Raw genomic sequence first — 5,017 nt, 5'->3', positions numbered from 1 at the left:
AACCTCCATCAGTAATGGTTGGTCCCTGACCACTAACCTCCATCAGTAATGGTTGGTCCCTGACCACTAACCTCCATCAGTAATGGTTGGTCCCTGACCACTAACCTCCATCAGAAGGGTTTCCTTTCCTCCTTGACTGAAAGAAGCAGAAGGTTTCTAACCATAGAAAATCGGCTCCATAGAACAGGCTTTGAACGCCACTAATCATGCAGTTTGACTGGGAACGTATGGGTAGACTCACTATGGCTGCTAGCCAGTCCAACCATTATGCCACCATTGACTTGAATGGGGAGGCCCGTTCCTATAGATTCTATTGCTATGGTTCTAACCTTCAGCAGAAGCCCTCACTACAGGAACAGGAAGAAGGGCTCCCTTCCTTCGGTAATAAGGAGAAGGTTAGAACCATCTCTCCCCCTCCACCCTCTCTCCATCCCTCTGGGTAACCGTCCTCTCTCCCCCTCCACCCTCTCACAGCCCTCTGGGTCACCTGGCTAATAGATGATGCTGTCTGTTAGACAGGATCCCAGCCAGTGGATATCCCTTCTCTACCTGGCTAATAGATGATGTTGTCTGTTAGACAGGATCCCAGCCAGTGGATATCCCTTCTCTACCTGGCTAATAGATGATGCTAAGGAGGTAATGAGCTGGTAGCTCGTAAAGCCATGTGAGGAGAATGAATATTTATAACTGTGAGAGTTGTAACTAACAGACTAGAGAGGGGGACTGTTTTGGTCACAGTGGGGGAGTACAGTGAAGACAGCTGAAACCTTTCAGCCCTGAGATCCCTACCAATGTGTTCTTCAATCTCATAAAACGTTTTAGTAAAAAGTCCCAGTGTTGTTATCCTCACAAGGGGAGAGCGCTAGACTATTGAAAACAGGGCTAACAATCATTTTGACCCATTTATCTTTTATTAAATGAAGAGATTTGACAATCTCTTTCTCTGAGCACATGTATTAGTATAAAATAATATAATTTACCCCAAAAAATGTGATCATTTCAGGTCAGTGTTATAAATTCTATACCATATTTTTGGTTCATCTTAAGAGTGTCAGTAATTATGGACCTGACCGAACTGCAGTACCCAAAATGCACTGTTCTAATGCAGGTTGATCTTGTTCCTGAAGCTTCCCTGATGCTATCCGCTGCCTCGTACCAAAGGTCATCCATTCACGTAGGTCACCCTCTTCATCAGACACCCCAATATTATCATCTTCATCACCATCATCACCATCATCATCATGATCATCATCACCACCATCACCATCATCACATCACCACCATCTTATCACCATCATCACCATCATTATCACCATCACCATCATCATCACATCACCACCATCATCACCATCATCACCATCATGATCATCACCACCACCATCATCACATCACCATCATTATCATCACCACCATAATCATCACCATCACCACCACCATCACCACCATCTTCATCATCACCATCACCACCATCATCACCATCACCACCATCACCATCATCACCATCACCACCACCATCATCACCACCCCACCACCCATTTCATCATCACCATCACCACCACCATCATCACCATCACCACCACCACCACCATCATCTTCATCATCACCATCACCACCACCATCATCACCATCACCACCATCACCATCATCACCACCATCACCATCATCACCACCACCACCATCACCACCATCATAACCATCATCATCACCATCACCACCACCATCATAAACATCATCATCACCATCACCACCACCATCATCACCACGTCAGAGAACACTGAGGTCTAAACCAATCCTCCCGCACTGCTATTGGCCAAACAGTTTACTACAATATATCTTTATTGATCCATACAATATATCTTTATTGATCCCGTACAGAGACAACAACAGTGGTCTGCTCACGACAACACTGTGTTACCAGCATCACCGTACAGTAAACGACTCAGTCAAATAACCACAGAGTCCTGTACCCTGCTAAACTGCCAGAGGACCGGAAACGAAACGTTAAATTAGTAACTAAAAAACCCAAACGCTCTTCAGAACGCCCGGTGTATCTCAAACAACCAGGACACGGTCACTAGATAGAGGGGAAGTAAAGGCAGAATTATAAAGAGCGATTGTTAAAACGGGAATGGAACGGTGCAACCAGATGTTAGCTGCTGTTAGCCACCGGCGATATGTCAGGCTAACGCTAGGCTAGCTAATCAGGAGACTCCACCGATTGGCTAGCTAAGGTATAGAGAGGAGAGGAGTCACGTGGACGAGGTGAAGTACAAATAAGAACAAGCACTAATGAGAGAGAGAGAGAGAGAGAGAGAGAGAGAGAGAGAGAGAGAGAGAGAGAGAGAGAGAGAGAGAGAGAGAGAGAGAGAGAGAATTACTGTTCACTTGTCATGAAGGCAAAGGGTGGCTACTTTGAAGAATCTCAAATATATTTTATATTTTGATTTGTTTAACACTTTTGGTTACTACATGATTCCATATGTGTTATTTTATAGTTTTAATGTCTTCACTATTATTATACAATGCAGAAAATAGTAAAAAATAAAGAAAAACCCTTGAATGAGTAGGTGTGTCCAAGACACGTGAGAGGGTCTCCCTTTCTATCTAGCTGTCTCGTCCATCTGTCTCGACTCTGTTTCTCTTTCTCTCCATCCCATCTTTCCTGTCTCTCTCGATCCCCCTCTGGATCCCCTCTCTCTCTCTCCCTCTCTCTCTCTCTCTCTCTCTCTCTCTCTTTTCTCTTTTCTCTCTCTCTCTCTCTCTCTCTCTCTCTCTCCCTCTCGCTCTCTCTCTCTTTTCTCTCTCTCTCTCTCTCTCTCGCTCTCTCTCTCTTTTCTCTCTCTCTCTCACTCTCCCTCTCTCTCTCTCTCTCTTTCTCTCTCTCTCTCACTCTCCCCTTCTCTCTCTCTCTCTCTCTCTCTCTCTCTCTCTCTCTCTCTCTCTCTCTCTCTCTCTCTCTCTCTCTCTCTCTCTCTCTCTCTCTCTCTCTCTCTCTCTCTCTCTCTCTCTCTCTCTCAGTGACAGTGATCTTTGCACTCAGTGGATGTTCCCCAGAGACTGTATGTAACGTTACTCGGCCCCAGCCGCTGCCCCCACTGGCAGCCAAACCAGCCACCTCCCATCCCTCCAATCTACAGCCACTTAGCCAGATGTCAACAGTTGGTTTCAACATTAGGAGGCTGCAGGCTGTGTGTGTATTAGTATTGAACAACAGAACGGTGCACGTGGTCCTGTGTGTGGTTGTGTCCTACCTGTAGGAACAGTGCAGCATGTATAGTCTGAATGTGTTATCCAGCACTAGAAGCAGCTACAGTTAAAGACTTACAGAAATCTCTGGAACACGCTAACATCTCTGTTGACGAGTCTACGATACGAAAAACACTAAACAAGAATGGTGTTCATCGGTAGGACACCACGGAAGAAGTCACTGCTGTCCAACAAAAAAAACACATTGCTGCACGTTTGAAGTTCGCAAAGAGCACCTGTTTCCACAGCGCTACTGGCAAAATATTACATGGACAGATGAAACTACAATTGAGTTGTTTGGAAGGAAGGAAGGAAGGAAGGAAGGAGAAGAAGGAAGGAAGAAGGAAGACACTATGTGTGGAGGACAAAAGGCCCAGCACGTCAACATCAAAACCTCACCCCCAACTGTAAAGTATGGTGGAGGGAGCGTCATGGTTTGGGGCTGCTTTGCTGCCTCAGGGCCTGGACAGTTTGCTATCATCTACGGAAAAATGTAATTCCCAAGTTTATCAAAACGTTTTGCAGGAGAACGTTAGGTTATCTGTCCAACCAATTGAAGCTCAACAGAAGTTGGGTGATGGACAACAGGACAACGACCCAAAACACAGAAGTAAATCAACAACAGAATGGCTTCAACAGAAGAAAATATGAAAATACGAGTCCTGACCCTCAACCTGATTGAGATGCTGTGGCCTGACCTCTAGAGAGCGGATCACACCAGACATCCCAAGAATATTGCTGAACTGAAACACAGTTTTGTAAAGAGGAAGAGTCCAAATTTCCTCCTGACCTCTGTGCAGGTCTGATCCGCAACTACAGAAAACGTTTGGTTGATGTTATTGCTGCCAAAGTGTTTCAACATTCAGTGGGAGGTGAAATACCACCCTGTCCACACTTGGGATTTATTCAATACTTCAATCAGCATCTCTCAACGTCTGTCATACCTTCTCTGTGATCTGTATTGGTATATCTGGGGGTGGTGACATAACTCCTCTCTGGCCTTTAACCCCACCCCCTGTATCTCCTGTTAGCACCTGGACTGCTCCCTCTATATACACTATATATAGGCACCCTGTTAGCACCTGCTCCCTCTATATACACTATATATAGGCACCCTGTTAGCACCTGCTCCCTCTATATACACTATATATAGACACCCTGTTAGCACCTGCTCCCTCTATATACACTATATATAGACACCCTGTTAGCACCTGCTCCCTCTATATACACTATATATAGGCACCCTGTTAGCACCTGCTCCCTCTATATACACTATATATAGACACCCTGTTAGCACCTGCTCCCTCTATATACACTATATATAGGCACCCTGTTAGCACCTGGACTGCTCCCTCTATATACACTATATATAGGCACCCTGTTAGCACCTGGACTGCTCCCTCTATATACACTATATATAGACACCCTGTTAGCACCTGCTCCCTCTATATACACTATATATAGACACCCTGTTAGCACCTGCTCCCTCTATATACACTATATATAGGCACCCTGTTAGCACCTGCTCCCTCTATATACACTATATATAGGCACCCTGTTAGCACCTGCTCCCTCTATATACACTATATATAGGCACCCTGTTAGCACCTGCTCCCTCTATATACACTATATATAGACACCCTGTTAGCACCTGGACTGCTCCCTCTATATACACTATATATAGACACCCTGTTAGCACCTGCTCCCTCTATATACACTATATATAGACACCCTGTTAGCACCTGCTCCCTCTATATACACTATATATAGG

The sequence above is a fragment of the Salmo salar genome, unplaced genomic scaffold (assembly GCF_905237065.1).
Source record: "Salmo salar unplaced genomic scaffold, Ssal_v3.1, whole genome shotgun sequence".
Classification (NCBI taxonomy): domain Eukaryota; kingdom Metazoa; phylum Chordata; class Actinopteri; order Salmoniformes; family Salmonidae; genus Salmo; species Salmo salar.
Note: the sequence above shows the minus strand (reverse complement) of the source record.